The following is a 17,465-nucleotide window of genomic DNA, read 5'->3' as shown; positions in this document are numbered from 1 at the left end:
CCGAACACTCCCAGCCATATGCCCCCAAACACAAACCTCGGCCCTTTTCTCTGGCAAACAAAACTCAACTGCCCCTCTTCTGGATGGCAAATTGCAGGACGCACTTGGTACTACAAAAAGAGCCCGACTTGGCAGTGGTGCCACCTTGGCTCTGGGAACCATCCTGCGTATCGAGCATTTTAAGGAGCCAGCCGGCAATTCCCAGCCGTATGCCCCAAAAAGAAACCATGGACCTTTTCTCTGGCAAAAAAAACTCAGCTGTCCCGCTTCTGGATGGCAGATTGCAGGAGTCACTTTGAACCATACAACCAGCCTTACTTGGCACTGGTGCCACCTTGGATCTGGGAACCATCCTGCCTATCGTTGATTTTCAGGGGCCAGCCGGCCACTCTCAGCCATAGGCCCCCAAACACAAACCACAGCCCTTTTCTCTAGCAAACAAAATTTAGCTGCCCCGCTTCTGGATGGCAAATTGCAGAAGCCACTGGGTACTACAAAAACAGCCCGACTTGGCACTGGTGCCACCTTGCGTCTGGTTACCATGCGGCGTATCGTGCATTTTAAGGAGCCAGGTGGCCACTCCCAGCCATATGCCCCCAAACACAACCCACGGCCCTTTTCTCTGGCAAACAAAACTCAGCTGCCCCGCTTCTGGATGGCAGATTGCAGGAGACACTTGGTACTATCAAACCAGCCCGACTTGGCATTGGTGCCACCTTTGGTCTGGGAACCATCCTGCGTATTGTGGATTGTCAGGAGACAGCCGACCACTCTCGGCCACAGACCCCAATCAAAAACAAAGGTCCGTTTCCCTGGCAAAAAAAACTCAGCTGCCCCGCTTCTGGATGGGAGATTGCAGGAGGCACTTTACACTGTCAAACGAGACCCACTTGGCACTGGTGCCACCTTGGGTCTGGGAACCATGCTGCGTATCGTGGATTTTCAGGAGCCAGCCGGCCACTGCCAGCCACAGGCCCCCAAACACAAACCACAGCCTTTTTCTCTGGCAAACAAAACTCAGCTGCCCCGCTTCTGGATGGCAGATTGCAGGAGCCACTTGGTACTATCAAACCAGCCCGACTTGGCACTGGTGCCACCTTGGGTCTGGGAACCATCCTGCCTATCGTGGATTTTAAGGAGCCAGCCGGCTACTCCCAGCCACAGGCCCCCAACAAAAACCACGGCCCTTTTTTCTCGCAAACAAAACTTAGCTGCCTCACTTCTGGATGGCAGATTGCCGGAGCCACTTGGTACTATCAAACCAGCCCGACTTGCCACTGGTGCCACCTTGGGTCTGGGAACCATCCTGCGTATCGTGGATTCTAAGGAGCCAGCCGGCCACTCCCAGCCACAGGCCCCCAAACAAAATCAACGGCGCTGTTCCCTGGAAAACAAAACACGCCTGCCAACTTTTTGATGGAGTTTGCAGGAGCCACTTGGTACTATCAAACCAGCCCAACTTGGCACTGGTGCCACCATGGGTCATGTAAACATCCTGCGTATCGTGGATTCTTAGGAGCCAGCCGGCCACTCCTAGCCACAGGCCCCCAAACAAAAACCTAGGCCTATTTCTCTGGCAAACAAAAGTAAGCTGCCCCGCTTCTGGATGGCAGATTGCAGGAGACACTTGGGACTATCAAACCAGCCCAACTTGGCACTGGTGCCACCTCTGGTCTGGGAACCATCCTGCGTATCTTGTGTTCTAAGGAGCCAGCCGGCCACTCCCAGCCACAGTCCCCCAAACACAAACAACGGCGCTTTTCCCTGGAAAACAAAACTGGCCTGCCAACTTTTTGATGGCAGATTGCAGGAGCCACTTGGTACCATCAAACCAGCCCAACTTTGCACTGGTGCCACCTTGGGTCTGGGAACCATCCTGCATATTGTAGCTTTTCAGGAGCCAGCCTGTCACTCCTAGCCCTAGGCCCCCAGTCATAAACCTCGGCCCGTTTCCCTGGCACACAAAAGTAAGCTACCCCGCTTCAGGATGGCAGATTGCAGGAGCCACTTTGCACCATCAAACTAGCCCGACGTGGCACTGGTGCCACCTTGGGTCTGGGAACCATCCTGCGTATCGTGTGTTCTAAGGAGCCAGCCGGCCACTCCCAGCCACAGTCCCCCAAACACAAACAACGGTGCTTTTCCCTGGAAAAGAAAACTGGCCTGCCAACTTTTTGATGGCAGATTGCAGGTGCTATTTAGTACTATCAAACCAGCCCGACTTGGCACTGGTGCCACCTCTGGTCTGGGAACCATCCTGCCTATCGTGGATTTTCAGGGGCCAGACGGCCACTCTCAGCCATATGCCCCCAAAAAAAAACCACGGCCCTTTTCTCTGATAAACAAAACTCAACTGCCCCTCTTCTGGATGGCAAATTTTAGGACGCACTTTGTACTACGAAAACCGCCCGACTTGGCACTGGTGCCACCTTGGGTCAGGGAACCATCCTGCCTATCGTAGCTTTTTAAGGAGCCAGCAGGCCACGCCCAGCCATATACCCCCAAAAACAAACCACGGACCATTTCTCTTGGAAACAAAAATCTGCTGCCCTGCGTCTGGATGGCAGATTGCAGGAGCCACTTTGCACCATCAAACCAGCCCGACTTGGCACTGGTGCCACCATGGGTCTGGTCACCATCCTGCCTATCGTAGCTTTTCAGGACCTAGCAGGTCACTCCCAGCCATAGGCCCCCAGACACAAAGCTCGGCCCGTTTCCCTGGCAAACAAAAGTAAGCTGCCCCGCTTCTGGATGGCAGATTGCAGGAACCACTTGGTATAATCAAACCAGCCCAACTTGGCACTGGTGCCACCTTGGGTCTGGGAACCATCCTGCGTATCGTGGATTCTAAGGAGCCAGCCGGTCACTCCCAGCCACAGGCCCCCAAATACAAACAACAGCGCTTTTCCCTGGAAAACAAAACTCGCCTGCCAACTTTTTGATGGCAGATCGCAGGAGCCACTTGGTACTATCAAATCAGCCCAACTTGGCACTGGTGCCACCATGGGTCTGGTCACCATCCTGATTATCGTAGCTTTTCAGGAGCCAGCCGGTCACTCCCAGCCATAGGCCCCCAGTCACAAACCTCGGCCCGTTTCCCTGGCAAACAAAAGTAAGCTGCCCCGCTTCTGGATGGCAGATTGCAGGAGCCACTTGGTACTATCAAACCAGCCCAACTTGGCACTGGTGCCACCTTGGGTTGGGAACCATCCGGCGTATCGTGTGTTGAAAGGAGCCAGCCGGCCACTCCCAGCCACAGGCCTCCAAACAAAAACAACGGCGCTTTTCCCTGGAAAACAAAACTCAACTGCCCTTCTTCTGGATGGAAAATTGCAGGACGCACTTGGTACTACAAAAACAGCCAAATTAGGCAATGGTGCCACCATGGATCTGGGAACCATCCTGCGTATCGAGCTTCTTAAGGAGCCAGCCGGCCACTCCCAGCCATAGGCCCCCAAAAACAAACCACGGAACTTTACTCTGGCAAACAAAGATCCGCTGCCCCGCGTCAGGATGGCAGATTGCAGGAGCCACTTGGTACTATCAAACGAGCCCGACTTGGCCCTGGTGCCACCTTGAGTCTGGGAACCATCCTGCGTATTGTGGATTGTCAGTAGCCAGTCGACCATTCTCGGCCACAGACCCCAATCAAAAACAACGGCCGGTTCACAGGCAAAAGAACTCAGCTGCCCCGTTTCTGGATGGGAGATTGCATGAGGCACTTGACACTGTCAAACCAGCCCCACTTGGCACTGGTGCCATCTTGGGTCTGGGAACCATGCTGCGTATCATGGATTTTCAGGAGCCAGCTGGCCACTGCCAGCCACAGGCCCCCAAAAACAAAGCTCGGCCCGTTTCCCTGGCAAACAAAAGTAAGCTACCCCGCTTCTGGATGGCAGATTGCAGGAACCACTTGGTACTATCAAACCAGCCCGACTTGGCACTGGTGCCATCTTGGGTCTGGGAACCATCCTGCGTATCGTGGATTCTAAGGAGTCAGCCGGCCACTCCCAGCCACAGGCCCGCAAACACAAACAACGGCGCTTTTCCCTGGAAAACAAAACTCGCCTGACAACGTTTTGATGGCAGATTGCAGGAGCCACTTGGTACTATCAAACCAGCCCAACTTGGCACTGGTGCCACCATGGGTCTGGTCACCATCCTGCCTATCGTAGCTTTTCAGGACCTAGCCGGTCACTCCCAGCCATAGGCCTCCAGACAAAAACCTCGGCCCGTTTCCCTGGCAAAAAAAAGTAAGCTACCCCGCTACTGGATGGCAGATTGCAGGAGCCACTTTGCACCATCAAACTAGCCCGACTTGGCACTGGTGCCACCTCTGGTCTGGGAACAATGCTGCGTATCGTGGATTCTAAGGAGCCAGCCGGCCACTCCCAGCCACAGGCCCCCAAACACAAACAACGGCGCTTTTTCCTGGAAAACAAAACTCGCCTGCCAACTTTTTGATGGCAGATTGCAGGAGCCACTTGGTACTATCAAACCAGCCCAACTTGGCACTGGTGCCACCATGGGTCTGGTCACCATCCTGCCTATCGTAGCTTTTCAGGACCTAGCAGGTCACTCCCAGCCATAGGCCCCCAGACACAAAGCTCGGCCCGTTTCCCTGGCAAACAAAAGTAAGCTGCCCCGCTTCTGGATGGCAGATTGCAGGAACCACTTGGTATAATCAAACCAGCCCAACTTGGCACTGGTGCCACCTTGGGTCTGGGAACCATCCTGCGTATCGTGGATTCTAAGGAGCCAGCCGGTCACTCCCAGCCACAGGCCCCCAAATACAAACAACAGCGCTTTTCCCTGGAAAACAAAACTCGTCTGCCAACTTTTTGATGGCAGATCGCAGGAGCCACTTGGTACTATCAAATCAGCCCAACTTGGCACTGGTGCCACCATGGGTCTGGTCACCATCCTGATTATCGTAGCTTTTCAGGAGCCAGCCGGTCACTCCCAGCCATAGGCCCCCAGACACAAACCTCGGCCCGTTTCCCTGGCAAACAAAAGTAAGCTGCCCCGCTTCTGGATGGCAGATTGCAGGAGCCACTTTGCACCATCAAACTGGCCCGACTTGTCACTGGTGCCACCTCAGGTCTGGGAACCATCATGTGTATCGTGGATTCCAATTAGCAAGACGGCCACTCCCAGCCACAGGCCCCCAAACACAAACAACGACGCTTTTCCCTGGAAAACAAAACTCGCCTGCCAACTTTTTGATGGCAGATTGCAGGAGCCACTTGGTACTATCAAACCAGCCCAACTTGGCACTGGTGCCACCATGGGTCTGGTCACCATCCTGCCTATCGTAGCTTTTCAGGAGCCAGCCGGTCACTCCCAGCCATAGGCCCCCAGACACAAAGCTCGGCCCGTTTCCCTGGCAAACAAAAGTAAGCTGCCCCGCTTCTGGATGGCAGATTGCAGGAGCCACTTGTTATTATCAAACCAGCCCGACTTGGTACTGGTGCCACCTCTGGTCTGGGAACCATCCTGCGTATCGTGGATTCTAAGGAGCCAGCCGGCCACTCCCAGCCACAGGCCCCCAAAAAAAAACAACGGCGCTTTTCCCTGGAAAACAAAACTCGCCTGCCAACATTTTGATGGCAGATTGCAGGAACCACTTGGTACTATCAAACCAGCCCAACTTGGCACTGGTGCCACCTCAGGTCTGGGAACCATCCGGCGTATCGTGTGTTGAAAGGAGCCAGCCGGCCACTCCAGCCACAGGCCCGCAGACACAAACAACGGCGCTTTTCCCTGGAAAACAAAACTCGCCTGCTGACTTTTTGATGGAAGATTGCAGGAGCAACTTTGTACTTTGAAATCAGCCGAACATGGCTCTGGTGCCACCATGGGTCTGGTCACCATCCTGCCTATCGTAGCTTTTCAGGAGCCAGCCGGTCACTCCCAGCCATAGACCCCAGACAAAAAGCTCGGCCCGTTTCCCTGGAAAACAAAAGTAAGCTGCCCCGCTTCTGGATGGCAGATTGCAGGAGCCACTTTGCACCATCAAACTAGCCCGACTTGGCACTGGTGCCACCTCAGGTCTGGGAACCATCCTGCGTATCGTGGATTCTAAGGAGCCAGCCGGCCACTCCCAGCCACAGGCCCTCAAACACAAACAACGGCGCTTTTCCCTGGAAAACAAAACTCGCCTGCCAAATTTTGATGGCAGATTGCCGGAGCCACTTGGTACTATCAAACCAGCCCAACTTGGCACTGGTGCCACCATGGGTCTGGTCACCATCCTGCCTATCGTAGATTTTCAGGACCTAGCCGGTCACTCCCAGCCACAGGCCCCCAGACACAAACCTCGGCCCGTTTCCGTGGCAAACAAAACTAAGCGGCGCCGCTTGTGGATGGCAGATTGCAGGACGCACTTGGTACTATCAAACCAGCCCAACTTGGCACTGGTGCCACCTTGGGTCTGGGAACCATCCTGCGTATCGTGGATTCTAAGGAGCCAGCCGGCTACTCCCAGCCACAGGCCCCCAACAAAAACCACGGCCCTTTATTCTGGCAAACAAAACTTAGCTTCCTCACTTCTGGATGGCAGATTGCAGGAGCCACTTGGTACTATCAAACCAGCCCGACTTGGCACTGGTGCCACCTTGGGTCTGGGAACCATCCTGCGTATCGTGGTCTCTAAGGAGCCAGCCGGCCACTCCCAGCCACAGGCCCCCAAACAAAATCAACGGCGCTGTTCCCTGGAAAACAAAACACGCCTGCCAACTTTTTGATGGAGTTTGCAGGAGCCAATGGTACTATCAAACCAGCCCAACTTGGCACTGGTGCCACCATGGGTCTGGTAAACATCCTGCGTATCGTGGATTCTTAGGAGCCAGCCGGCCACTCCTAGCCACAGGCCCCCAAACAAAAACCTAGGCCTATTTCTCTGGCAAACAAAAGTAAGCTGCCCCGCTTCTGGATGGCAGATTGCAGGAGACACTTGGGACTATCAAACCAGCCCAACTTGGCACTGGTGCCACCTCTGGTCTGGGAACCATCCTGCGTATCTTGTGTTCTAAGGAGCCACCTGGCCACTCCCAGCCACAGTCCCCCAAACACAAACAACGGCGCTTTTCCCTGGAAAACAAAACTGGCCTGCCAACTTTTTGATGGCAGATTGCAGGAGCCACTTGGTACCATCAAACCAGCCCAACTTTGCACTGGTGCCACCTTGGGTCTGGGAACCATCCTGCCTATTGTAGCTTTTCAGGAGCCAGCCTGTCACTCATAGCCCTAGGCCCCCAGTCATAAACCTCGGCCCGTTTCCCTGGCACACAAAAGTAAGCTACCCCGCTTCAGGATGGCAGATTGCAGGAGCCACTTTTCACCATCAAACCAGCCCGACGTGGCACTGGTGCCACCTTGGGTCTGGGAACCATCCTGCGTATCGTGTGTTCTAAGGAGCCAGCCGGCCACTCCCAGCCACAGTCCCCCAAACACAAACAACGGTGCTTTTCCTTGGAAAACAAAACTGGCCTGCCAACTTTTTGATGGCAGATTGCAGGTGCTATTTAGTACTATCAAACCAGCCCGACTTGGCACTGGTGCCACCTCTGGTCTGGGAACCATCCTGCCTATCGTGGATTTTCAGGGGCCAGACGGCCACTCTCAGCCATATGCCCCCAGACACAAAGCTCTGCCCGTTTCCCTGGCAAACAAAAGTAAGCTACCCCGCTTCTGGATGGCAGATTGCAGGAGCCACTTGGTACTATCAAACCAGCCCAACTTGGCACTGGTGCCACCATGGGTCTGGTCACCATCCTGCCTATCGCAGCTTTTCAGGACCTAGCAGGTCACTCCCAGCCATAGGCCCCCAGACACAAACCTCGGCCCGTTTCCCTGGCAAACAAAAGTAAGCTGCCCCGCTTCTGGATGGCAGATTGCAGGACGCACTTGGTACTATCAAACCAGCCCAACTTGGCAAAGGTGCCACCTCTGGTCTGGGAACCATCCTGCGTATCGTGGATTCTAAGGAGCCAGCCGGCCACTCCCAGCCACAGGCCCTCAAACACAAACAACGGCGCTTTTCCCTGGAAAACAAAACTCGCCTGCCAACATTTTGATGGCAGATTGCAGGAGCCACTTGGTACTATCAAACCAGCCCAACTTGGCACTGGTGCCACCATGGGTCTGGTCACCATCCTGCCTATCGTAGCTTTTCAGGAGCCAGCCGGTCACTCCCAGCCATAGGTCCCCAGTCACAAACCTCGGCCCGTTTCCCTGGCAAACAAAAGTAAGCTGCCCCGCTTCTGGATGGCAGATTGCAGGAGCCCCTTGGTACTATCAAACCAGCCCGACTTGGAACTGGTGCCACCTCTGGTCTGGGAACCATGCTGCGTAACACAGATTCTAAGGCGCCAGTCGGCCACTCCCAGCCACAAGCCCCCAAACACAAACAACGGCGCTATTCTCTGGCAAACAAAACTCCACTGCCCCTCTTCTGGATGGCAAATTGCAGGACGCACTTGGTACTATAAAAACAGCCCGACTTGGCACTGGTGCCACCTTGGGTCTCGGAACCATCCTGCGTATCGATCTTTTTAATGAGACAGCCGGCCACTCCCAGCCATATGCCCCCAAACACAACCCACGGCCCTTTTCTCTGGCAAACAAAACTCAACTGCACCGGTTCTGGATGGCAGATTGCAGGAGCCACTTGGTACTATCAAACCAGCCCGACTTGGCACTGGTGCCACCTTGGGTCTGGGAACCATCCTGCGTATTGTGGGTTGTCAGGAGCCAGCCGAACACTCTCGGCCACAGACCCCAATCAAAAACAACGGCCCGTTTCACAGGCAAACAAAACTCAACTGCCCCTCTTCTGGATGGCAAATTTTAGGACGCACTTTGTACTACGAAAACCGCCCGACGTGGCACTGGTCCCACCTTGTGTCAGGGAACCATCCTGCATATCGAGCTTTTTAAGGAGCCAGCCGGCCACGCCGAGCCATATACCCCCAAAAACAAACCACGGACCATTTCTCATGGAAACAAAAATCCGCTGCCCCGCGTCTGGATGGCAGATTGCAGGAGCCACTTTGCACCATCAAACCAGCCCGACTTGGCACTGGTGCCACCTTGGGTCTGGGAACAATCCTGCATATCGTGGATTCTAAGGAGCCAGCCGGCCACTCCCAGCCACAGGCCCCCAAACACAAACAACGGCGCTTTTCCCTGGAAAACAAAACTCGCCTGCCAGCTTTTTGATGGCAGATTGCAGGAGCCACTTGGTACTATCAAATCATCCCAACTTGGTACTGGTGCCACTATGGGTCTGGGAACCATCCTGCCTATTGTAGCATTTCAGGAGCCAGCCGGTCACTCCCAGCCATAGGCCCCCAGACACAAAGCTCGGCCCGTTTCCCTGGCAAACAAAATTAAGCTGCCCCGATTCTGGATGGCAGATTGCAGGAGCCACTTGGTAGTGTCAAACCAGCCCGACTTGGCACTGGTGCCACCTTGGGTCTGGGAACCATCCTGCGTATCGTGGATTCTAAGCAGCCACCCGGCCACTCTGAGCCACAGGCGCCCAAACACAAAATATGGCGCTTTTCCCTGGAAAACAAAACTCGCCTGCCAACATTTTGATGGCAGATTGCAGGAGGCACATGGTACTATCAGACCAGGCAAACATGGCACTGGTGCCACCTTGGCTCTGGGAACCATCCTGCCTATCGTGGATTTTCAGGGGCCAGCCGGCCAATCTCAGCCATATGGATCCAAACACATACCACGGCCCTTTTCTCTGACAAACAAAACTCAACTGCCCCTCTTCTGGATGGCAAATTGCAGGACGCACTTGGTACTACGAAAACAGCCCGACTTGGCACTGATGCTACCTTGGGTCAGGGAACAATCCTGCGTATCGATCTTTTTATGGAGCCAGCCGGCCACGTCCAGCCATATACCCCCAAAAAAAAACCACGGAACTTTTCTCCAGCAAACAAAAATCCGCTGCCCCGCGTCTGAATGGCAGATTTCAGGAGCTATTTAGTATTATCAAACCAGCCCGACTTGGCACTGGTGCCACCATGAGTCTGGTAACCATCCTGCCTATCGTAGCTTTTCAGTAGCCAGCCGGTCACTCCCAGCCATAGGCCCCCAGACAAATACCTCGGCCCGTTTCCCTGGGAAACAAAAGTAAGCTGTCCCGCTTCTGGATGGCAGATTGCAGGAGCCACTTGGTACTATCAAACCAGCCCAACTTGGCACTGGTGCCACCTTGGCTCTGGGAACCATCCTGCGTATCCTGGGTTCAAAGGAGGCAGCCGGCCACTCCCAGCCACAGGCCTCTAAACAAGAACAACGGCGCTTTTCCCTGGAAAACAAAACTCGCCTGACAACTTTTGGATGGCAGATTGCAGGAGCCACTTGGTACTATCAAACCAGCCCAACTTGGCACTGGTGCCACCATGGGTCTGGTCACCATCCTGCCTATCGTAGCTTTTCAGGAGCCAGCCGGTCACTCCCAGCCATAGGCCCCCAGACAAATATCTCGGCCCGTTTCCCTGGCAAGCAAAAGTAAGCTGCCCCGCTTCTGGATGGCAGATTGCAGGAGCCACATGGTACTATCAAACCAGGCCAACATGGCACTGGTGCCACCTTGGTTCTGGGAACCATCCTGCCTATCGTGGATTTTCAGGGGCCAGCCGGCCACTCTCAGCCATATGCCCCCAAACATATACCACGGTCCTTTTCTCTGGCAAACAAAACTCAACTGCCCCTCTTCTGGATGGCAAATTGCAGGACGCACTTGGTACTACGAAAACAGCCCGACTTGGCACTCATGCCACCTTGGGTCAGGGAACAATCCTGCGTATCGAGATTTTTAAGGAGCCAGCCGGCCACGTCCAGCCATATACCCCCAAAAAAATACCACGGAACTTTTCTCCAGGAAACAGAAATCCGCTGCCCCGCGTCTGGATGGCAGATTTCAGGAGTTATTTAGTATTATCAAACCAGCCCGACTTGGCAGTGGGGCCACCATGAGCCTGGTAACCATCCTGCCTATCGTAGCTTTTCAGTAGCCAGCCAGTCACGCCCAGCCATAGGCCCCCAGACAAATACCTCGGCCCGTTTCCCTGGGAAACAAAATTAAGCTGTCCCGCTTCTGGATGGCAGTTTGCAGGATCCACTTGGTACTATCAAACCAGCCGAACTTGGCACTGGCGTAACCTTGGCTCTGGGAACCATCCTGCGTATCCTGGGTTCAAAGGAGGCAGCCGGCCACTCCCAGCCACAGGCCCCCAAACAGAAACAACGGCGCTTTTCCCTGGAAAACAAAACTGGCCTGCCAAGTTTTTGATGGCAGATTGCAGGAGCCACTTGGTACTATCAAACCAGCCCAACTTGGCACTGGTGCCACCATGGGTCTGGTCACCATCCTGCCTATCGTAGCTTTTCAGGCGCCAGCCGGTCACTCCCAGCCATAGGCCCCCAGTCACAAACCTCGGCCCGTTTCCCTGGCAAACAAAAGTAAGCTACCCCGCTTCTGGATGGCAGATTGCAGGAGACACTTGGGACTATCAAACCAGCCCAACTTGGCACTGGTGCCACCTCTGGTCTGGGAACCATCCTGCGTATCTTGTGTTCTAAGGAGCCACCTGGCCACTCCCAGCCACAGTCCCCCAAACACAAACAACGGCGCTTTTCCCTGGAAAACAAAACTGGCCTGCCAACTTTTTGATGGCAGATTGCAGGAGCCACTTGGTACCATCAAACCAGCCCAACTTTGCACTGGTGCCACCTTGGGTCTGGGAACCATCCTGCCTATTGTAGCTTTTCAGGAGCCAGCCTGTCACTCATAGCCCTAGGCCCCCAGTCATAAACCTCGGCCCGTTTCCCTGGCACACAAAAGTAAGCTACCCCGCTTCAGGATGGCAGATTGCAGGAGCCACTTTTCACCATCAAACCAGCCCGACGTGGCACTGGTGCCACCTTGGGTCTGGGAACCATCCTGCGTATCGTGTGTTCTAAGGAGCCAGCCGGCCACTCCCAGCCACAGTCCCCCAAACACAAACAACGGTGCTTTTCCTTGGAAAACAAAACTGGCCTGCCAACTTTTTGATGGCAGATTGCAGGTGCTATTTAGTACTATCAAACCAGCCCGACTTGGCACTGGTGCCACCTCTGGTCTGGGAACCATCCTGCCTATCGTGGATTTTCAGGGGCCAGACGGCCACTCTCAGCCATATGCCCCCAGACACAAAGCTCTGCCCGTTTCCCTGGCAAACAAAAGTAAGCTACCCCGCTTCTGGATGGCAGATTGCAGGAGCCACTTGGTACTATCAAACCAGCCCAACTTGGCACTGGTGCCACCATGGGTCTGGTCACCATCCTGCCTATCGCAGCTTTTCAGGACCTAGCAGGTCACTCCCAGCCATAGGCCCCCAGACACAAACCTCGGCCCGTTTCCCTGGCAAACAAAAGTAAGCTGCCCCGCTTCTGGATGGCAGATTGCAGGACGCACTTGGTACTATCAAACCAGCCCAACTTGGCAAAGGTGCCACCTCTGGTCTGGGAACCATCCTGCGTATCGTGGATTCTAAGGAGCCAGCCGGCCACTCCCAGCCACAGGCCCTCAAACACAAACAACGGCGCTTTTCCCTGGAAAACAAAACTCGCCTGCCAACATTTTGATGGCAGATTGCAGGAGCCACTTGGTACTATCAAACCAGCCCAACTTGGCACTGGTGCCACCATGGGTCTGGTCACCATCCTGCCTATCGTAGCTTTTCAGGAGCCAGCCGGTCACTCCCAGCCATAGGTCCCCAGTCACAAACCTCGGCCCGTTTCCCTGGCAAACAAAAGTAAGCTGCCCCGCTTCTGGATGGCAGATTGCAGGAGCCCCTTGGTACTATCAAACCAGCCCGACTTGGAACTGGTGCCACCTCTGGTCTGGGAACCATGCTGCGTAACACAGATTCTAAGGCGCCAGTCGGCCACTCCCAGCCACAAGCCCCCAAACACAAACAACGGCGCTATTCTCTGGCAAACAAAACTCCACTGCCCCTCTTCTGGATGGCAAATTGCAGGACGCACTTGGTACTATAAAAACAGCCCGACTTGGCACTGGTGCCACCTTGGGTCTCGGAACCATCCTGCGTATCGATCTTTTTAATGAGACAGCCGGCCACTCCCAGCCATATGCCCCCAAACACAACCCACGGCCCTTTTCTCTGGCAAACAAAACTCAACTGCACCGGTTCTGGATGGCAGATTGCAGGAGCCACTTGGTACTATCAAACCAGCCCGACTTGGCACTGGTGCCACCTTGGGTCTGGGAACCATCCTGCGTATTGTGGGTTGTCAGGAGCCAGCCGAACACTCCCGGCCACAGACCCCAATCAAAAACAACGGCCCGTTTCACAGGCAAACAAAACTCAACTGCCCCTCTTCTGGATGGCAAATTTTAGGACGCACTTTGTACTACGAAAACCGCCCGACGTGGCACTGGTCCCACCTTGTGTCAGGGAACCATCCTGCATATCGAGCTTTTTAAGGAGCCAGCCGGCCACGCCGAGCCATATACCCCCAAAAACAAACCACGGACCATTTCTCATGGAAACAAAAATCCGCTGCCCCGCGTCTGGATGGCAGATTGCAGGAGCCACTTTGCACCATCAAACCAGCCCGACTTGGCACTGGTGCCACCTTGGGTCTGGGAACAATCCTGCATATCGTGGATTCTAAGGAGCCAGCCGGCCACTCCCAGCCACAGGCCCCCAAACACAAACAACGGCGCTTTTCCCTGGAAAACAAAACTCGCCTGCCAGCTTTTTGATGGCAGATTGCAGGAGCCACTTGGTACTATCAAATCATCCCAACTTGGTACTGGTGCCACTATGGGTCTGGGAACCATCCTGCCTATTGTAGCATTTCAGGAGCCAGCCGGTCACTCCCAGCCATAGGCCCCCAGACACAAAGCTCGGCCCGTTTCCCTGGCAAACAAAATTAAGCTGCCCCGATTCTGGATGGCAGATTGCAGGAGCCACTTGGTAGTGTCAAACCAGCCCGACTTGGCACTGGTGCCACCTTGGGTCTGGGAACCATCCTGCGTGTCGTGGATTCTAAGCAGCCACCCGGCCACTCTGAGCCACAGGCGCCCAAACACAAAATATGGCGCTTTTCCCTGGAAAACAAAACTCGCCTGCCAACATTTTGATGGCAGATTGCAGGAGGCACATGGTACTATCAGACCAGGCAAACATGGCACTGGTGCCACCTTGGCTCTGGGAACCATCCTGCCTATCGTGGATTTTCAGGGGCCAGCCGGCCAATCTCAGCCATATGGATCCAAACACATACCACGGCCCTTTTCTCTGACAAACAAAACTCAACTGCCCCTCTTCTGGATGGCAAATTGCAGGACGCACTTGGTACTACGAAAACAGCCCGACTTGGCACTGATGCTACCTTGGGTCAGGGAACAATCCTGCGTATCGATCTTTTTATGGAGCCAGCCGGCCACGTCCAGCCATATACCCCCAAAAAAAAACCACGGAACTTTTCTCCAGCAAACAAAAATCCGCTGCCCCGCGTCTGAATGGCAGATTTCAGGAGCTATTTAGTATTATCAAACCAGCCCGACTTGGCACTGGTGCCACCATGAGTCTGGTAACCATCCTGCCTATCGTAGCTTTTCAGTAGCCAGCCGGTCACTCCCAGCCATAGGCCCCCAGACAAATACCTCGGCCCGTTTCCCTGGGAAACAAAAGTAAGCTGTCCCGCTTCTGGATGGCAGATTGCAGGAGCCACTTGGTACTATCAAACCAGCCCAACTTGGCACTGGTGCCACCTTGGCTCTGGGAACCATCCTGCGTATCCTGGGTTCAAAGGAGGCAGCCGGCCACTCCCAGCCACAGGCCTCTAAACAAGAACAACGGCGCTTTTCCCTGGAAAACAAAACTCGCCTGACAACTTTTGGATGGCAGATTGCAGGAGCCACTTGGTACTATCAAACCAGCCCAACTTGGCACTGGTGCCACCATGGGTCTGGTCACCATCCTGCCTATCGTAGCTTTTCAGGAGCCAGCCGGTCACTCCCAGCCATAGGCCCCCAGACAAATATCTCGGCCCGTTTCCCTGGCAAGCAAAAGTAAGCTGCCCCGCTTCTGGATGGCAGATTGCAGGAGCCACATGGTACTATCAAACCAGGCCAACATGGCACTGGTGCCACCTTGGTTCTGGGAACCATCCTGCCTATCGTGGATTTTCAGGGGCCAGCCGGCCACTCTCAGCCATATGCCCCCAAACATATACCACGGTCCTTTTCTCTGGCAAACAAAACTCAACTGCCCCTCTTCTGGATGGCAAATTGCAGGACGCACTTGGTACTACGAAAACAGCCCGACTTGGCACTCATGCCACCTTGGGTCAGGGAACAATCCTGCGTATCGAGATTTTTAAGGAGCCAGCCGGCCACGTCCAGCCATATACCCCCAAAAAAATACCACGGAACTTTTCTCCAGGAAACAGAAATCCGCTGCCCCGCGTCTGGATGGCAGATTTCAGGAGTTATTTAGTATTATCAAACCAGCCCGACTTGGCAGTGGGGCCACCATGAGCCTGGTAACCATCCTGCCTATCGTAGCTTTTCAGTAGCCAGCCAGTCACGCCCAGCCATAGGCCCCCAGACAAATACCTCGGCCCGTTTCCCTGGGAAACAAAATTAAGCTGTCCCGCTTCTGGATGGCAGTTTGCAGGATCCACTTGGTACTATCAAACCAGCCGAACTTGGCACTGGCGTAACCTTGGCTCTGGGAACCATCCTGCGTATCCTGGGTTCAAAGGAGGCAGCCGGCCACTCCCAGCCACAGGCCCCCAAACAGAAACAACGGCGCTTTTCCCTGGAAAACAAAACTGGCCTGCCAAGTTTTTGATGGCAGATTGCAGGAGCCACTTGGTACTATCAAACCAGCCCAACTTGGCACTGGTGCCACCATGGGTCTGGTCACCATCCTGCCTATCGTAGCTTTTCAGGCGCCAGCCGGTCACTCCCAGCCATAGGCCCCCAGTCACAAACCTCGGCCCGTTTCCCTGGCAAACAAAAGTAAGCTACCCCGCTTCTGGATGGCAGATTGCAGGACGCACTTGGTACTATCAAACCAGCCCAACTTGGCACTGGTGCCACCTCAGGTCTGGGAACCATCCTGCGTCTCGTGGATTCTAAGGAGCCAGCCGGCCACTCCCACCCATAGGCCCCCAAACAAAAACAACGGCGCTTTTCCCTGGAAAACAAAACTCGCCTGCCAACTTTTTGATGGCCGATTGCAGGAACCACTTGGTATTATCAAGCCAGCCCGACTTGGCACTGGTGCCACCTTGGGTCTGGGAACCATGCTGCGTATCGTGGATTCTAAGGAGCCAGCCGGCCACTCCCTGCCACAGGCCCCCAAACACAAACAACGGCGCTTTTCCCTGGAAATCAACACTCGCTTGCCGACTTTTTGATGGCAGATTGCAGGAGCCACTTGGTACTATCAAACCAGCCCAACTTGGCACTGGTGCCACCATGGGTCTGGTCACCATCATGCCTCTCGTAGCTTTTAAGGACCTAGCGGGTCACTCACAGCCATAGGCCCCCAGACACAAACCTTGGCCCGTTTCCCTGGCAAACAAAAGTAAGCTGCCCCGTTTCTGGATGGCAGATTTCAGTAGCAACTTTGCACCATCAAACTGGCCCGACTTGTCACTGGTGCCACTTTAGGTCTGGGAACCATCCTGCGTATCGTGGATTCTAATTAGCCATCCGGCCACTCCCACCCACAGGCCCCCAAACACAAACAACCGCGCTTTTCCCTGGAAAACAAAACTCGCCTGCCAACATTTTGATGGCAGATTGCAGGAGCCACTTGGTACTATCAAATCAGCCCAACTTGGCACTGGTGCCACCATGGGTCTGGTAACCATCCTGCCTATCGTACCTTTTCAGGAGCCAGCTGGTCACTCCCAGCCATAGGCCCCCAGACAAAAACCTCGGCTCCTTTCCCTGGCAAACAAAAGTAAGCAGCCCTGCTTCTGGATGGCAGATTGCAGGAGCCACTTTGCACCATCAAACTGGCCCGACTTGTCACTGTTGCCACCTCTGGTCTGGAAACCATCCTGCGTATCGTGGGTTCTAATTAGCCAGCCGGCCACTCCCAGCCACAGGCCCCCAAACACAAACAAAGGCGCTTTTCCCTGGAAAACAAAACTCGCCTGACAACGTTTTGATGGCAGATTGCAGGAGCCACTTGGTACTATCAAACCAGCCCAACTTGGCACTGGTGCCACCATGGGTCTGGTCACCATCCTGCCTATCGTAGCTTTTCAGGAGCCAGCCGGTCACTCCCAGCCATAGGCCCCCAGACACAAAGCTCGGCCCGTTTCCCTGGCAAACAAAAGTAAGCTGCCCCGCTTCTGGATGGCTGATTGCAGGAGCCACTTGGTACTATCAAACCAGCCCGACT

Source organism: Melospiza melodia, chromosome 3 (assembly GCF_035770615.1).
Source record: "Melospiza melodia melodia isolate bMelMel2 chromosome 3, bMelMel2.pri, whole genome shotgun sequence".
Taxonomy (NCBI): domain Eukaryota; kingdom Metazoa; phylum Chordata; class Aves; order Passeriformes; family Passerellidae; genus Melospiza; species Melospiza melodia.
The sequence above is the reverse complement of the archived record's forward strand: the minus strand, read 5'-3'. Positions refer to the sequence as shown.